The sequence below is a fragment of the Tamandua tetradactyla genome, chromosome 24, assembly GCF_023851605.1.
Source record: "Tamandua tetradactyla isolate mTamTet1 chromosome 24, mTamTet1.pri, whole genome shotgun sequence".
In the NCBI taxonomy this organism is placed as follows: domain Eukaryota; kingdom Metazoa; phylum Chordata; class Mammalia; order Pilosa; family Myrmecophagidae; genus Tamandua; species Tamandua tetradactyla.
Window position 1 is genome coordinate 42,297,967 of NC_135350.1, and position 18,877 is coordinate 42,316,843.

The window sequence follows — 18,877 nt, forward strand, 5'->3', positions numbered from 1 at the left end:
CAATTCTTTGTTTTATAAAGGACCTTGAGCTTATCTGAGAGTGAATACATACGAAAGAATAATCATGTTGCAGGAGAACCTGATCTGGCCACTTCTTTTTTATACCTGAACCTTAAGATGATGGAAAAACTACATTTAGCCGGCAACAACAAAGATTAAAGAAGGTAAGGGCTGCAATGGTGACAGATCTGAAACAGAGTTGCAAAAAAGTAAATGTGAAATGTTTGATTTCTCCAGATACTATCTGTTTTACAGTTCTTATGTTCGTATGGCTTCAGTAAAAAAGACAAGTGGTTGCTGCATTTATTTTTATGTATCTCACTGAAAAACCTTTGTGAGATTATCCGTTTGCAGGACAGTAACAAGAAAATTGCTGTGTCTGTATACAGATTTATCCCTGAACTTATTTCATTGCAATATATCTTTATATTTCAACAGAAAAATCTTTATTATTAAAGTATCAGTGTAGAACTCTTCTTCCTTTGGAGTAAAAATCATAATGACAAGATTCCTGAAATCAAATAGTTAACTGAAAATCTTCCTTTTAAAAAGCATGCTGGTCACAGTGTTTGAAACAAGTGGTCCGATTTTCTCATTCATCCCAACTATGTGTATTCATGTTATTCAGTATTTTTCTCCAAATGTACAGTTTTATAAGGGAATAATTAAGAGACAAGAATTTAGTGGTGATTTTGTCTAGTAATAAACTGGAGAAATACATAATCTAAATAAAGAACAAATACCAAAAGATTAAAAAGAAAAAAGAACACTGATGGGCACATACACATACACACATACTCACACTTACAATACAGGAGCTTTGTTTTAAATTTATTCCAAAATGTATTAAAGCTGTCTCAAATACTTTACTTGGGAGTTTTAGACAACGATGCAGGTCATTGAGTTCAAACAGAAGAAATGCTGGTAATGAAAGATGGCAACTGAAATCCTGAACCTACTTGGCTGCCTACTGAGTATTTCATGGGGATCAAAAAAAAAATAATAATAGAACTCTGCCTTTCCCTCTACCCCCATTCCATCCCCAGTAAAGGATAATATATATATTTTTAAAATTAAAATATACTTTTAGGTTTGTTTTACATATTTTCCTTTCAATGGCCTTTTCAACGTGTAAAATTTTGTAATTACAGAACCTTAGTTGAACTTTAAAAAAAATTACTCATTTTGAAGTGGAATCTAAAAATTACATTTTAAAACATTTTTCCTCCATATATGGCCTGTTGAAGGGAATAACTTTTGAACACATCTGCTCATCTTATTCTGCTTTTTCTTGATGGCCACTTACCCAAAGAAGCAGAAACTGTAACCCCCAAAGTGCTCACAATATTGCCTGTGATTGTCAGCAGTCTTCAACCTTGCAGTAATCAGGAAATATGAGCAAATATCACAAATGGATCCAATTTACCAAAGACAAAGTGGTTAAGAGGAGACAGCAAATTCAGCTTGCTTCACCTTTATTAGAGGAAATCCTGAAGCTTCTGTAGATTGCAATGTTAGAAAAACCAAGTTTCCCATTACAGCGATGTTATTATCACTTCCCCACTCTTAAGTCTGTTTGAGGGAGTCCACCCACATCTGCTGACTCAGTTTGCCCTCAGTGCCAGAACCGAACATGCCTCCATGTCCACTGGGTTGGTCAGGAACAGACAAACAATAGCTGATCAATAGTGAAGATCAGCTACCAGCGCTAAGCTTACTAAAGCGTAATTATTTGGTCTAAAAACTGTGTTTGTTGGCACTGCAAAGATATAAATAATGCCTTGTTCAGGAAGGAAGAAAAAAACCTTAAAATCTTACGCGACCGGCTCAAGGTCACTCACGGAAAGCAATATTTAAGACTGGGCTCTTCAACAAATCGGTCCAACAATGGATCGGAGCCACACGTAAGAGACCATCAAGGAGTTTCAAAGCTGCGTAGTAAAAGAGCTAGCGTGGGCAGTTCTTTTGTACTCTAGCTAGAGTAAAATTAACGCCGTCTTCTGTTCTTCCATCGCTGTCTGACAGCATCCAGCAAATGGGTGTAGAGTTAAGGAGAAGAGAACCCAGTTGTCGTTTTTCAACCGAGTCTTGAGAAACTGGAACTGAGGAGGGTGAGAACCGCTGGAGAGGGGGTAGTGGGCTAGGAGAGGGAAAGGGGAGCAGCCGTGTGCAGGGACAGGGAAAAGAAGCAGGGTGTGTGTGGATCGGGAAGGAAAGGGGGGAGAGGGAAAAGAGTGAAAACGGGGGTTAAACTCCAGCCAAGTGAATCTAGCGCCCGCTGCGAAACCAGCCGGTGAGGGTGAGGGGAAAGCGGGAAGCAGAGAGAAGGGAAGGAAGTAAGGAAAGAGGAAGGAAAGGCAGGAGGGGAAAGAGCAAGAGCGGCTGCAATTTCTGCGGCCGGCTCAGTAGGAGGAGCAGGAGGGGAAAGAGGAGGATCCAGAGTCAGTCAGTCAGCCAGCCAGCGGGAGGTGGAGAGAGCAGGAGGAGGAGGAGGAGGAGGAGGAGGAGGAGGATTAAAGATGGCCACCAACAGCTGCGGGAAACGGCAACAACCCTACACTTCCCGGGATGGTCCCTGCGGGTTGGCCCAGCCTTGATGGAGAGCAGAAGTCGGAGAAGCGCCGAGGCTGAGGCGGCGGCGGCGGCGGGGACCCAGCGAGACGGAAAAAGCGGCGGAGCAGGGACCCAGGCAGGAGAAGGGAAAGGCGGCGGCGTCGTTGCCCCGGCCGCCTAGCGCTGTCGCCCGTCTGGCTGACTATTCCTGCTCCTCGCGGCCGCAGAAATCAGCTCGGCTCCCAGGCCGCGCCGCGGACGCCGCGCCCGCCCCCTCCTCGTCGCCAGCGCGCCCCTGGCGTAGCCCCGGGCGGCCGCGGTCTCCGCTCCCGGGCCAGGCCGGCCCGCACCCCCCTGCCGGTGAGTGCCCCCTGCCAGCCTTCCCGCCCCCCGCGCCCGCGGAGAGGCGGCGCTGCCAGGTCTCGCCGTGCCGGGGCTGCTTTGTTCGTGAGGGGCGGAGGCGCTGTCCGCTCGCGGCCTTGAGCCCGCTGTCCCTGGGGACAGGCCGCGGCCCAGCTGCTGTGGTCCCGGGGGGCCGCGATGTCCCGAAACCTCCGCCGCGACCCGGGATGGCGACCCGGGATGGCGGCCTGGCTGGTGTTCTCCGCTGCGGCCTGGAGAGGGCACCGTCGCGGCTCGGGTCGGGGTCGGGGTCACGGACGGCGGGGGAAGCGGAGCGATGCTGGAGTATTTTGGGGGTTGGAGGAGAGGGCTGGACTTACCTCCTAATAAGCAGTGGGGGCGTAACCCGGCGGCCCTGGGCCCTCAGGAATAAGGGTCAGGCCCGCGTCTCTCCGCTACACCAGGTCTCGACCCCCGGAGCTTCCCTTGCTGGGGCGGGCGCAGCCGAGCGAGGCCTCCATCCGGCCACTGCCTCGGGGCTGCGGCCTCGCCTGGCTTATTCCCTAGCCCTGCTCTGCCCCCACGCCCGATGCTGGAAGCCTTTCGCTTATGGAAGGAACTGGGGATGCTCCTGGCTTGGGTGTCTGTGTTTGTCCTCTTACTCTCTCGGAAGGGGGATGTGGTGGCACCGCATACATTCACGGTCGCGGTGCAATTTAAAAAGCAAATGTGACCTTTACGTCCAAAAGCTATTTGGTCAACCTGACCAGTGTTTTAGACTCAGGTGCAGCGTTTCATTGATTTAACCCATTCTGAGATCTACAGTACTGGGTTTTCCTTTCACAGAAATTATTTGATGAAACCGGATTGAAAGGATGTTTATATATATGAACCCATGTGTTGACTTCCAGTACCTTAAAAATGGGAAAAGGGTGCTAATGCATAAGAAAAACTATTATTTTTGCTATGTAATGGGTGTGAGTTGTTTATTATGTGTCTGAACCCAAACAATTAAAAAAGAAAAACAAAACCTTTTGCAGCATATTTCCAGGTTGGTATTTAGTAGCAGGTTTTGAACAGTTACTTCTATCATTAGACTGTATAACAGGTAAGCATAACATAAAACAGAACCAAAAATAGATTGATTAAAAAAAACTAGACATATTAGTGCATGAGTGCATTAAAAAATAAGCCCCCCTTAAAAATACAAATAAAATAAAACTTTATCATGGGGTTCTTAAGTATAGGAATTGTTCGCTTTGGTATGTTTTTATATTTAAACATATATGTCACATTAGATTGTCTTGAAACTCTTCCTGTGATATTTAGTTGTCAGTAGTCCCCTTTATACTTTGAACTGTTCTTTTTTTCTTAAGCTGCTAAAAATACAGGTTTCCCTTTCTAGTTATTGATTTGAAATAGAGTTGTGTAAAAAACATGTTTCTAACTTAAAATTTCAGCAAAAAAGCTGTGAAATTAAAAAAAAATAATGATCTGGTCTTATTTGCAAAGTTTGTATTTAAAGAAAGAGTGAATGAGACATTTTTCAGTATTTGTTGGATTCTCTACTTTGAAAATTCTTAAATTCCACTGCTGAACTTTGCAATTTTAAGAGTTTCTTTCAGAAGTTGTTAACTTCATGCATGTGTTTCAGACGGTTCTTGAATCCTCAGAAATCATATGCTGAATGTAACATATATTTGCATTTTTTCTGGCTAAAGAGTTCCTGGAGTCATGACATTCTCAAACCAGTCTGGGACCACAAAAGATTATGAACCACTGGATATATAATTAAAGAATTAATCTCTTGTATTTGGAAAGTTAAAATTCTTAGAGAGAGAAGATTAAATTAAATGTATGACCTTCACTTCCAGTTATATCTAAGAAATGTTTGAATTTACCACAGAGAAATTGTTTTTTTTTAAGTGCATTCCCTCACTGAAACCCCAAGAAAATGTTAATCCTATTTTATAGATAAGGAAATATATATTTACAGAGACATGCTCAGAGTCACCCAACCACTGGGGGATCAGCATTTGAATCCAGACTGTCAGAAGTCATAGGCAGCATTCCTAACAACCAAGGCTATCACAGGAGTTGAGTCAGCAATTTTATTTGGTTGATTTTTAAATTAGTAATTTATGTTTTAGTTAAAATTGAAAAGTGTATTTGAGATAATCATAGTGCAGATACAAAATCATAGGAGTTTAGAGTCATGACTTTGTGTAGGAAGGAGCCTTGGTGATACTAAGCTCTCAGTGATGGCATCCCATCCAAAGTAGGGCCCTTCTACAACATCCTTGGTGGAATCACTCTGTCTCTGATTTAGTACATCTGTGATTTATAGGCTCACTTTTTTTTTTAATATTTTAAATCCTTTTCTATTGATGTTGAGTAAAAATGTGTCTTCCTAATATTTCCACTAATGTCCAGTTCTCTCTTCGTATGTATGAGGCATTTATCCATAAAAAAATAAGAAATAAATGAATTCTATTTTAATTTTTTTAATGAGATTCATTGAGGTATGATTTATATGCAGGAAAACTTTTGACAAATGTAAATAATCATGTGATTACTGTCACAATCAAAATATAGAACATGTCCATCATCACAAAAATGTCCCTCATTCCTCTTTGTAATCATTCCCCTACTGAATACCCCCAGTCCCAGGCACCCACTGATCTAATTAATGTCCCTGTAGTTTCAACTTTTCCAGAATATCATATGAATAAAATCATACGTATATATAGCCCTTTGTGTCTTCTTTTACTTAGCATAATGTTTTGAGGTTCGTCAGATTGTTGTATATGTAAGTAGTTTGTTCAGTGGTGTGCTGGTAAATGTTTTAACAACCTGCTTTAAACAATAAAAAAAAAAAAAGCCCTGAATAGTAGCATTTGCTAATAACTGTGGTGTCAATACTCCCACCACGGCCTATATTAAACTACTTAAACCAGCTTACAGAATTCATAAACATTTAACAACTGGCTCTCTAGCTGGTTCCAGCCAGCTCCAGCACACCCCTGGGTTTGTTAGTTTTAATTGTTGAGTAGCATTCTATCATATGGATGTACCACAGTTTATTTATCCATTCACTTATTAGTGGACATTTGAGTTATTCCCAGTTTGGGTCAGTTATGAATAGGGCTGCTTACACATTTTGGGTACATATTTTTGTGAGAAATGATTTCAGTTTTCTTGAGTTAATACCTAGGAATGGGATTGCTGAGGTCCTATGGTAAATCTATATTTAACTTTATAGTGAAATGCCAAACTGTTTTCCAAAATGGCTATACCTTTTTTATTCCTACCAGCAATGTATGAGTTGCTTTGCATCCTCCTTAGCACTATCTGGTATTGCCAGTTAAAAAAATTATAGCCATTTATTATGTGTGCAATGGTTTACTTTAACATTTTCGACATTTTGATTATGTCCAGTAGTATTTTGACTGATACTGGTTCTTTATGATGTTTCTGTTTTTTTTTCTTGGTCATCAGGTTTGATCTCACTGTGAAGGGTGTATATTGCTCTTAAAGTAATTTCTTGAGGTTCTTATTGTGCTGCTGCCTTTCATAGTGTTAAAAGTGCCTATCTTTAGAAGAGTTATCATTAGTGAATTATTCTGATGTTAAGCTGTTGATACTTTTTTTTAACATGGTGATTTTTAAAAGTTAGGGATATGAGATTTAGTTTCTTAAGAAACAATTCGGGATTTTAAAAAGTTCTCAAAAATTGTCCTAAAGCATTTCTTCAACTTTTACTAGAACTCAAGAAAAGTATTTAACTATTCTAATCAAGGTTTTTGTCCTAGTAGAGCAACAGTTAAATGATAGAAATCCACTAAACAAAATATGTTAAGTGATGCACTAAGGCTGTAGGTGTATATAGGATAGAGGCTGCTGGTTGGGCCTGGATCTGAGATTTCAAGATTGGAGTTAGAACTTCTTGGAGGCAGTGGTATCTAAGTTGAGACACCTGAAATAGTCTGGTGAAAGGGTTATAAAGTAAATATTGACAGCCTGTGAGGAGGTTCAGAGATGAGAGGAAGCATGGTAAATAGTAAACATTAGGGATATCATCTTCAGACAACACAAGTTTTAGTTTCATGCAAGTCAGTCTGTCAAACGTGAGAATTAATATAAAGGCCTGTAGACTTCTACATGTACATTTATTTTGCCTATGCCCTAACTCACTCATACTTAGGAAGGTTAACAGGGTGTTTTAGTTTCCTAGGCTGCTCCAGCAAATGCTGTAAAAAGGGTTAGCTTAAACAATGGGAATTTATTAGGTCACAGTATTGAGGCTAAAAAAATGCTCAAATCAAAGCATCATCAAGGCAATGCTTTCTTCCTGAAGACCAACTGCAAACCATCCTTGGCTCCTCTGCCACATGGCAAGGCACATGGTGGCATCTCCTGGTCTCTCCCTTCTCTTCCCAGTTTTATTGATTTCAGCTTCTTGTTTGCCTGGTCTCTCTGTTTATCTGAATTTCATTTTGTTATAGAGGACTCCAATGATAGGATTAAGACCATCCTGAATGACTGTGGGCCACACCTTAACTAAAGTAGCCCCATCAAAAGGTGGTACTTAGAGTGAGTTCACACCCACAGAAATGGATTAACTTTAAGAAAATGTTTTTCTGGGGTACATACAGTTCCAAACCATCATGCAGGGGACTTAAAACTGGTGGTAAGGGAGTGTGTAAAGCAAACATTTACTACATTATCGAGATTTTATTTTGCCAATTTTCTTTTTGCTGACATTGATAACTGAGAAGATTCAAATGTGGTCTTTGAACTCATCCCCCGATCTTGTAAGAAACAATAAATTTTTTCTTATAAGAAAAAATTGTAGTATTACATTTGATACATTTAGAAGGCTAATTCTCATTTAATATTATCATGTATTCTTCTGATTAAATAAGTGTATTTGATTTTTATTGCTTCTGAGAAGCTTGTCAGGTTTTATTTGTTATATACTAATATGTAATAAATTTTAATGACAGGGAAAAGCACTGATTTTATTCTGGTATATGTGGTGGTTTTTTAGTTTTTCATATGGATCAACAACACATTTGAAGGCCATTTTATTCTGGGATATATGATGATTTTTTCATATGGAGCAAAAACACATTTGAAGGCCATTTTATTCTGGGATATATGATGGATTTTTGTTTTTCATGTGGAGCAAAAACACATTTGAAGGCCAATATTTTAAATACAATTTAAAAATAGTACATTTGTGGCATTTTTGTATCATGCATACATCTTTTTTGTGTTCCAGCTTTTTATTTTGAAATAATTTTAAATTTAAAGTAAATGCAGAAAAATACAGAATATTACCTTACCCCCCCCCTGCCCATGGGATACCCAGGTTTACCAACTGTTAGCATTTTGCCTGTCTTTCCTTCTTTCCTCCTTCCTTCCTTTTCTTTTCTTTTTTTCCTTCCCTTTTCTTTTTCTCTTCCTTTCCCTTCCCTTTTTTTCTTTTCTTTTCTTTCTCTGTCTACCTATCTAGCTACTAAACATTTGAGAATGGGTTAGAAGCGTCATGCTTCTCTTACACTTCCTACTTCCAAGTACTTTTCCAGAGAACAAGGACACTTACTATGTAAGTAACTTAAGTGTAGCTATCAAGTTCAAGAAATTTAACATTGATTTAAAGCCTACAGTCTGTATTCCAATTTTTTCAGTTGTTCCAGTAATGTCCTTTTGGGAATTTTCTCCCCCGTTATTAGATCCAGTCTAGCGTCATGTATTACATTTCACTGCCATTGTCACTTTAATCTCTGTTTTAAAATTGTGGTAACATATATCAAACACAAACTTTTCTGTCTCAGCGTTCCCAATCATACAGTTCAGTGGCATTAATCACATTCACAGTGATTGTGAATCACAACCGTTCATTACCAAAACTTTTCATTCACCCCGAATGGAAGCCTTGCCCCATTAATTTCCAACCCCTCTTCCAACTTGTACCTGCTTTCTGTTTCTAAGAATTTGCACATTCTAGTTATTTCATGTAAGTGGATATCGTTGTTTGCAAGCTGCCGAGTGTGATATACAGAAACGTGTAACGGCTTTTTTTTTTTTTTTTTTTTTTATTTTTTTTTTTTTTATTAACGGAAAGAAAAAAAAGAAATTAACACAACATTTAGAAATCATACCATTCTACATATGCACTCAGTAATTCTTAACATCATCACATAGATGCATGATCATTGTTTCTTAGTACATTTGCATCAGTTTAGAGGAACTAGCAACACAACAGAAAAAGATATAAAATGTCAATATAAAGAAAAGAAATAAAAGTAGTAGTAATAGTAAAAAACAACAACAACAAACAAACCAACAAGCAATCAAAAACAAAAAAAAACCCTATAGCTCAGATGCAGCTTCATTCAGTATTTTAACATGATTACTTTACAATTAGGTATTATTGTGCTGTCCATTTTTGAGTTTTTGTATCTAGTCCTGTTGCACAATCTGTATCCCTTCAGCTTCAATTACCCATTGTCTTACCCTGTTTCTAACTCCTGCTGAACTCTGTTACCAATGACATATTTCAAGTTTATTCTCGAATGTCCGTTCACAACAGTGGGACCATACAGTATTTGTTCTTTAGTTTTTGGCTGGATTCACTCAGCATAATATTCTCTAGGTCCATCCATGTTATTACATGGTTCACAAGTTTATCTTGTCTTAAAGCTGCATAATATTCCATCGTATGTATATACCACAGTTTGTTTAGCCACTCTTCTGTTGATGGAGATTTTGGCTGTTTCCATCTCTTTGCAATTGTAAATAACGCTGCTATAAACATTGGTGTGCAAATGTCCGTTTGTGTCTTTGCCCTTAAGTCCTTTGAGTAGATACCTAGCAATGGTATTGCTGGGTCGTATGGCAATTCTATATTCAGCTTTTTGAGGAACCGCCAAACTGCCTTCCACAGTGGTTGCACCCTTTGACATTCCCACCAACAGTGAATAAGTGTGCCTCTTTCTCCGCATCCTCTCCAGCACTTGTCATTTTCTGTTTTGTTGATAATGGCCATTCTGGTGGGTGTGAGATGATATCTCATTGTGGTTTTGATTTGCATTTCTCTAATGGCCAGGGACATTGAGCATCTCTTCATGTGCCTCTTGGCCATCCGTATTTCTTCTTCTGGTAGGTGTCTGTTTAAGTCTTTTTCCCATTTTGTAATTGGGTTGGCTGTCTTTTTGTTGTTGAGTTGAATAATCTCTTTATAAATTCTGGATACTAGACCCTTATCTGATATGTCATTTCCAAATATTGTCTCCCATTGTGTAGGCTGTCTTTCTACTTTCTTGATGAAGTTCTCTGATGCACAAAAGTGTTTAATTTTGAGAAGCTCCCATTTATTTATTTCCTTCTTCAGTGTTCTTGCTTTAGGTTTAAGGTCCATAAAACCACCTCCAGTTGTAAGATCCATAAGATATCTCCCAACATTTTCCTCTAACTGTTTTATGGTCTTAGACCTAATGTTTAGATCTTTGATCCATTTTGAGTTAACTTTTGTATAGGGTGTGAGAGATGGGTCTTCTTTCATTCTTTTGCATATGGATATCCAGTTCTCTAGGCACCATTTATTGAAGAGACTGTTCTGTCCCAGGTGAGTTGGCTTGACTGCCTTATCAAAGATCAAATGTCCATAGATGAGAGGGTCTATATCTGAGCACTCTATTCGATTCCATTGGTCGATATATCTATCTTTATGCCAATACCATGCTGTTTTGACCACTGTGGCTTCATAATATGCCTTAAAGTCAGGCAGCGCGAGACCTCCAGCTTCGTTTTTTTTCCTCAGGATGTTTTTAGCAATTCGGGGTACCCTGCCCTTCCAGATAAATTTGCTTATTGGTTTTTCTATTTCTGAAAAATATGTTGTTGGGATTTTGATTGGTATTGCATTGAATCTGTAAATCAATTTAGGTAGGATTGACATCTTAACTATATTTAGTCTTCCAATCCATGAACACGGTACGCCCTTCCATCTATTTAGGTCTTCTGTGATTTCTTTTAACAGTTTTTTGTAGTTTTCTTTATATAGGTTTTTTGTCTCTTTGGTTAAATTTATTCCTAGGTATTTTATTCTTTTAGTTGCAATTGTAAATGGGATTCGTTTCTTGATTTCTACCTCAGCTTGTTCATTACTAGTGTATAGAAAAGCTACAGATTTTTGAATGTTGATCTTGTAGCCTGCTACTTTGCTGTACTCATTTATTAGCTCTAGTATTTTTGTTGTGGATTTTTCTGGGTTTTCTACATATAGTATCATATCGTCTGCAAACAGTGATAGTTTTACTTCTTCCTTTCCAATTTTGATGCCTTGTATTTCTTTTTCTTGCCTAATTGCTCTGGCTAGAACTTCCAACACAATGTTGAATAATAGTGGTGATAGTGGACATCCTTGTCTTGTTCCTGATCTTAGGGGGAAAGTTTTCAATTTTTCCCCATTGAGGATGATATTAGCTGTGGGTTTTTCATATATTCCCTCTATCATTTTAAGGAAGTTCCCTTGTATTCCTATCTTTTGAAGTGTTTTCAGCAGGAAAGGATGTTGAATCTTGTCAAATGCCTTCTCTGCATCAATTGAGATGATCATGTGATTTTTCTGCTTTGATTTGTTGATATGGTGTATTACATTAATTGATTTTCTTATGTTGAACCATCCTTGCATACCTGGGATGAATCCTACTTGGTCATGATGTATAATTCTTTTAATGTGTTGCTGGATACGATTTGCTAGAATTTTATTGAGGATTTTTGCATCTGTATTCATTAGAGAGATTGGTCTGTAGTTTTCTTTTTTTGTAATATCTTTGCCTGGTTTTGGTATGAGGGTGATGTTGGCTTCATAGAATGAATTAGGTAGTTTTCCCTCCACTTCGATTATGTTGAAGAGTTTGAGGAGAGTAGGTACTAATTCTTTCTGGAATGTTTGATAGAATTCACATGTGAAGCCGTCTGGTCCTGGACTTTTCTTTTTAGGGAGGTTTTGAATAACTAATTCAATCTCTTTACTTGTGATTAGTTTGTTGAGGTCGTCTATTTCTTCTTGAGTCAAAGTTGGTTGTTCATGTCTTTCCAGGAACCCGTCCATTTCTTCTAAATTGTTGTATTTATTAGCGTAAAGTTGTTCATAGTATCCTGTTATTACCTCCTTTATTTCTGTGAGGTCAGTAGTTATGTCTCCTCTTTCATTTCTAATCTTATTTATTTGCATCCTCTCTCTTCTTCTTTTTGTCAATCTTGCTAAGGGCCCATCAATCTTGTTGATTTTCTCATAGAACCAACTTCTGGTCTTATTGATTTTCTCTATTGTTTTCATGTTTTCAATTTCATTTATTTCTGCTCTAATCTTTGTTATTTCTTTCCTTTTGTTTGCTTTGGGATTAGTTTGCTGTTCTTTCTCCAGTTCTTCCAAGTGGACAGTTAATTCCTGCATTTTTGCCTTTTCTTCTTTTCTGATAAAGGCATTTAGGGCAATAAATTTCCCTCTTAGCACTGCCTTTGCTGCGTCCCATAAGTTTTGATATGTTGTGTCTTCATTTTCATTTGCCTCTAGGTATTTACTAATTTCTCTTGCAATTTCTTCTTTGACCCACTTGTTGTTTAAGAGTGTGTTGTTGAGCCTCCATGTATTTATGAATTTTCTGGCACTCCGCCTATTATTGATTTCCAACTTCATTCCTTTATGATCCGAGAAAGTGTTGTGTATGATTTCAATCTTTTTAAATTTGTTAAGACTTGCTTTGTGACCCAGCATATGGTCTATCTTTGAGAATGATCCATGAGCACTTGAAAAAAAGGTGTATCCTGCTGTTGTGGGATGTAATGTCCTATAAATGTCTGTTAAGTCAAGTTCATTTATAGTAATATTCAGGTTCTCTATTTCTTTATTGATCCTCTGTGTAGATGTTCTGTCCATTGATGAGAGTGGTGAATTGAAGTCTCCAACTATTATGGTATATGTGTCTATTTCCCTTTTCAGTGTTTGTAGTGTATTCCTCACGTATTTTGGGGCATTCTGGTTCGGTGCGTAAATATTTATGATTGTTATGTCTTCTTGTTTAATTGTTCCTTTTATTAGTATATAGTGTCCTTCTTTGTCTCTTTTAACTGTTTTACATTTGAAGTCTAATTTGTTGGATATTAGTATAGCCACTCCTGCTCTTTTCTGGTTGTTGTTTGCATGAAATATCTTTTCCCAACCTTTCACTTTCAACCTATATTTATCTTTGGGTCTAAGATGTGTTTCCTGTAGACAGCATATAGAAGGATCCTGTTTTTTAATCCATTCTGCCAGTCTATGTCTTTTAATTGGGGAATTCAGTCCATTGACATTTAGAGTTATTACTGTTTGGATAATATTTTCCTCTACCATTTTGCCTTTTGTATTATATATATCATATCTGTCTTTCCTTCTTTCTACACTTTTCTCCATGTCTCTCTCTTCTGTCTTTTTGTATCTGACTCTAGTGCTTCCTTTAGTATTTCTTGCAAAGCTGGTCTCTTGGTCACAAATTCTCTTAGTGACTTTTTGTCTGAGAATGTTTTAAATTCTCCCTCATTTTTGAAGGACAATTTTGCTGGATATAGGAGTCTTGGCTGGCAGTTTTTCTCTTTTAGTAACTTAAATATATCATCCCACTGTCTTCTAGCTTCCATGGTTTCTGCTGAGAAATCTACACATAGTCTTATTGGGTTTCCCTTGTATGTGACGGATTGTTTTTCTCTCGCTGCCTTCAAGATCCTCTCTTTCTCTTTGACCTCTGACATTCTAACTAGTAAGTGTCTTGGGGAACGCCTATTTGTGTCTAATCTCTTTGGGGTGCGCTGCACTTCTTGGATCTGTAATTTTAGGTCTTTCATAAGAGTTGGGAAATTTTCAGTGATAATTTCTTCCATTAGTTTTTCTCCTCCTTTTCCCTTCTCTTCTCCTTCTGGGATACCCACTACACGTATATTTGTACGGTTCACATTGTCCTTGAGTTCCCTGATACCTTGTTCAAATTTTTCCATTCTTTTCCGGATAGTTTCTGTTTCTTTTTGGAGTTCAGATGTTTCATCCTCCAAATCACTAATTCTATCTTCTGTTTCTTTAAATCTGTCATTGTAGGTATCCATTGTTTTTTCCATCTTTTCTACTTTATCTTTCACTTCCATAAGTTCTGTGATTTGTTTTTTCAGTTTTTCTATTTCTTCTTTATGTTCAGCCCATGTCTTCTTCATGTCCTCCCTCAATTTATCGATTTCGTTTTTGAAGAGGTTTTCCATTTCTGTTCGTATATTCAGCATTAGTTGTTTCAGCTCCTGTATCTCATTTGAACTATTGGTTTCTTCGTTTGACTGGGCCATATGTTCAATTTTCTGAGCGTGATCCGTTATCTTCTGCTGGCGTCTGGGCATTTAGTCAGATTTCCCCGGGTGTTCGACCCGACAGGTTGAAAGATTTTTCTGCGCAGTCTCTGGGTTCTGTTCTTCCTATCCTGCCCAGTAGGTGGCACACGTGGCACACGCCTGTCTGTGGATTCCACCAGCGAAAGTTGCTGTGGGTCCCTCAACTCTGGAAAACTCTCGCCGTAGGGGAGGTTCGGCAACCGAAGCGTCTTGGAAGAATGCCAGCCGGCCCGGGGTTCCAAACGCGGGGAGGGTCGCCGGCTGTCGCAGCACAGGAGAGCGTCCGGCCAAATTAGCTAGTCGGCCCGAGGCACCAAGCGTGGCGGGAGGGCGCCAGCTGTCGCAGCCCGGGAGAGTGCACTGCTCCCAGCCGACGGGGGAGTCACGTGTTTGGAAGGGATCCCCCGGTCACTGTTCTCCGCAGTCTGGGGATTTCCGACCCAACTATCTCAGTTGTTCCGGGGGGCCTCGTGTGGTGGGGGCACCAGCTGCCGCGGCCTAAGGGGACCACCTGTCCAATTCTACCAGCTGGCCTGGGAAGGTGGAAGGGAGGGACTCCGGTCGCTTGCTGTCCCACCCAGGAAAGCCCGTGCCCCTTGGTGATCTCACCGGAGCTGGTTCTCCCAGATAGTCAGCCGTTCCAGGATGGGGTACGCTGTCCCTTTGATTTCCCTCGTGGCTCCGGGAGCTGCTCTGTATTATCTCCACTCCCCCAGTAGTTGTTCTGGAGGAGGAAAGGTGAGGGCGGCAAGGCTGTCGAGGCTGGTGGCGGAGGAGCACGGTGAAGGCGGGGGAAGAGGGCACCGTGTTGGTTGGAGAGCAGCCGGAGCAGGAGGGGGAGGAGGGGGGTAGGGAGGTCGGGCGGCTCGGCTGCTGCGGGGCGCGTGCGCCGCGCGGCGGTCCGGCGGAGAGAGAGAGGGGGTAGGGAGGTCGGGCGGCTCGGCTGCTGCGGGGCGCGTGCGCCGCGCGGCGGTCCGGCGGAGAGAGAGAGGGGGTAGGGAGGTCGGGCGGCTCGGCTGCTGCGGGGCGCGTGCGCCGCGCGGCGGTCCGGCGGAGAGAGAGAGGGGGTAGGGAGGTCGGGCGGCTCGGCTGCTGCGGGGCGCGTGCGCCGCGCGGCGGTCCGGCGGAGAGAGAGAGGGGGTAGGGAGGTCGGGCGGCTCGGCTGCTGCGGGGCGCGTGCGCCGCGCGGCGGTCCGGCGGAGAGAGAGAGGGGGTAGGGAGGTCGGGCGGCTCGGCTGCTGCGGGGCGCGTGCGCCGCGCGGCGGTCCGGCGGAGAGAGAGAGGGGGTAGGGAGGTCGGGCGGCTCGGCTGCTGCGGGGCGCGTGCGCCGCGCGGCGGTCCGGCGGAGAGAGAGAGGGGGTAGGGAGGTCGGGCGGCTCGGCTGCTGCGGGGCGCGTGCGCCGCGCGGCGGTCCGGCGGAGAGAGAGAGGGGGTAGGGAGGTCGGGCGGCTCGGCTGCTGCGGGGCGCGTGCGCCGCGCGGCGGTCCGGCGGAGAGAGAGAGGGGGTAGGGAGGTCGGGCGGCTCGGCTGCTGCGGGGCGCGTGCGCCGCGCGGCGGTCCGGCGGAGAGAGAGAGGGGGTAGGGAGGTCGGGCGGCTCGGCTGCTGCGGGGCGCGTGCGCCGCGCGGCGGTCCGGCGGAGAGAGAGCTGTAACGGCTTTTTAAAAGGGGGAATTTATTGAGTTGCAAATTTACAGTTCTGTGGGTGTGAAAATATCCAAATTAAAGCAAGGCTATAGAAATGTCCAATTTAAGGTATCCAGGGAAAGATATCTTGGTTCAAGAAGGCCAATGAAATTCCAGGTTTGACTCTCAACTAGAAAGGTACATGGCGAGCATGGCAACTTCGCTAGCTTTTCTTTCCAGGCTTTTTGTTTCATGAAGCTCCCCTGGGGTCATTTTCGTTCCTCTCCAAAGGTCTCTGGCTGTGTGGATTCTGTAGCTTTTTCTATAAAGGCTCCCTCTTAAAGGGCTCCAGTAAGTAACCCCACCTTGAAAATAGGTGGAGACACATCTCCATGGAAACCATCTAATCAAAAGTTATCACCTACAATTGAGTGGGTCACATCTCCATGGGAACAGTCAAAAGGCTCTGACCCAGCGATATTGAATGAAGATTAAAGAACATGGCTTTTCTGCGGTACACCACAGATTACAGCTGGCACAATAGAATGATATAACATCTGTCCTTTTCTGACTGGCTTATTTCACTTAACATGATGTTTTAAAGTCAAGCATCCATCTTTAACTCTCTCTCACTTTTTTTTTTTTTAAAGACCCAAACCTGACTGTTGAGCCCCAGATTCATATATCCAATTGCTAGTTTAGATAAACTCACTCAGATGTTCCATAGTCATGTCAACCTCAACATGCCTAAAATTTAACTCACAACTTCCCCCAAAGTGTATTCTTCCTTCTATCTTCTCAGTTTTGCCTAGCAGTCTTCATCCATTCCTCAGCCTTTCCCATTTTGTACATCCAGTTAAGCATCAGGTCCTATTGCTTTCACATTCTAAATACTTCTCCTATACACCCCTCTGCCCCATGCATATAGAGTTCCTTTATTCAGTCATATCTTTCTTTCCACAAGTATCAGGTCTTCTCCTTTATTCATCTTCTCAGTCTTCTCCTTTATTCATCTTGCCCCTTCCAATAGATTCCCCTCATACCCTTATCAAAATAAACTCCTTTCTTTCTTTCGTTTTTAATTTTAAAAACATGAGCCGACAGTCTTTCTGGTATACATTTTTTTCCTGTGTAAAGTCCTTGAATAGATCCTAAGACATCATCAAGAACCATCAGTCATGGGGTGCTTATACCCTAGTCTTCCACGCAGAGCTCTGCGTGACTTGGCTCCAGCGTCTCCAGTCTCGTCTCTGACAGACATTCATCTGTTCATTTTTTTGAAGATCTGCATGTCTGCTCTCTGCTGTGCACCATGCCAGGTGATGGAGTTATATCAAGGAGCTTAAATTCTAGTGGAGGAGCTAGATAACAATACATACTATTTTTAGTAATAAGTGTCATGGAGAAGCATAAAGCTGGAGTTGGGGAGTAATGGAGTGCTTGGATGTGGGTGGGCTTGCCATGTATAAATGGTTGTAAAAGAAGCCCTCTCTGTTAAGGTGACATGTGAGCAGAGACCTGAAGGAATTTGAGGGAGTGAATGTTTTAAACTTGAGGGAAGAGCCCCGTGCTGAGGCCCTGAAGCAGGAGGGTGTTTGGCTTGTTTGGAGAACGTAAGGGGGTTGGGTGGAGGGAGGTGAGAGATGGAGGGAGGTGAGAGATGGAGGGAGGTGAGAGATGGAGGGAGGTGAGAGATGGAGGGAGGTGAGAGATGGAGGGAGGTGAGAGATGGAGGGAGGTGAGAGATGAAGGCAGGAAGGTGGAAGTGTGGGTAGCCCCTGTAGGCCAGCATAAGGACTCTGACTTCTAGGCTAAGTGAGAGTTGAGACGGAAGTACATGGACAGAAGTTGCATTCCTTTCTCCTACTTGATGTTTCTGAAGTATGCCACCATTTCCTGCCCCTGAGCTTTTCCTTCTCTCCAGAATAGCACTTTCTTGTCCTTCCCTGTGTGTCCTTAGCACCTTTGTTGTACTGCTATTATAACCCCTAATAGCTCGTTTATTTGTTTGTCTCCCCTCCCTAGACTGAAGTCCTGGAAGGGAGGGACCAGGAATTTTTAAATTTCTGAATTCCTATTTCAGTGAATTAATGTCTAATTATGGAATTGCTGAAAATGAGATTAATCATAGTGATATTGGTAGGAGATCCAATGTTATTGAGTAGTGACTACAGTTTGCTTGGACATAGACTGCCTGTTTTGCTGACTGCTGTGTATTTAGTGCCCAGGGCATTGAACTGTGTGTAATAGATTCTCACTAAGTACCTGGTGAATAATTGAGTGTACATGTACATCCATCCGTGTGCCTGCTTCTGTGCTCTCTCCTCTGCTTCCCTGAACTGTACAGATAAGCTTTTTCCAAATCCCTTAACATTTTTCCTGGCAGCTTTATCCTTTTGCTAATCATATGCTTAAGTAAAGCCAACTACTTAGGAAATTCATCCATTCATTCATTTATCTTAAACAAATGTAATAGTAATAAACAGCAGTAGTACAGAAATGTAGATAATAATTTATCTCCAAACTAAATAGGAGTTCATTTGTAGAATGTTTCAGTTCATTCAGACTTTTTTTTGTGTGTGTGCTGTGCGGTGGGGGTCACATACCATTCTTTACCATATGCAATCCTGTTATTGCAGCACCATTTGTTGATTTTTTTTTTTGCATGAGCAGGTACCAGGAATCGAACCCAGGTCTCCGGCCTAGCAGGCGAGGACTCTGCCACCTTAGCCACCGTGGCCCACCCTGTTGATTTATTTTTATTTTTATTTTTTAGAGTGCATGGGCTGGGAATTGAACCCAGGTCTTCCTCATTGCGGGGGAGAATTCTGCCACTGAACTACTTGTGCTCTGCCTCATTCACACTTCTGTTAGCCTTTCTTTTGATGAGATTTTTTTGATGTTACTTTATTGCTTCACCCGTGAGTCTTTAAT

General features: G+C 41.8%; 1 protein-coding gene across 7 annotated transcripts in view; it reads left to right on the top strand.

The window, feature by feature from the left end:
* Positions 1 to 2,827: 2,827 nt before the first annotated feature.
* Positions 2,828 to 18,877, top strand: part of WDFY3 (WD repeat and FYVE domain containing 3) — a 348,587-nt gene continuing 332,537 nt past the window's right edge. For all 7 annotated transcript variants that reach the window (XM_077142948.1, XM_077142947.1, XM_077142952.1 and 4 more), the window contains exon 1: positions 2,828 to 2,913. The gene's annotated coding sequence lies outside the window, so the exon portion shown is untranslated. The remainder of the gene's footprint in view (positions 2,914 to 18,877) is intronic.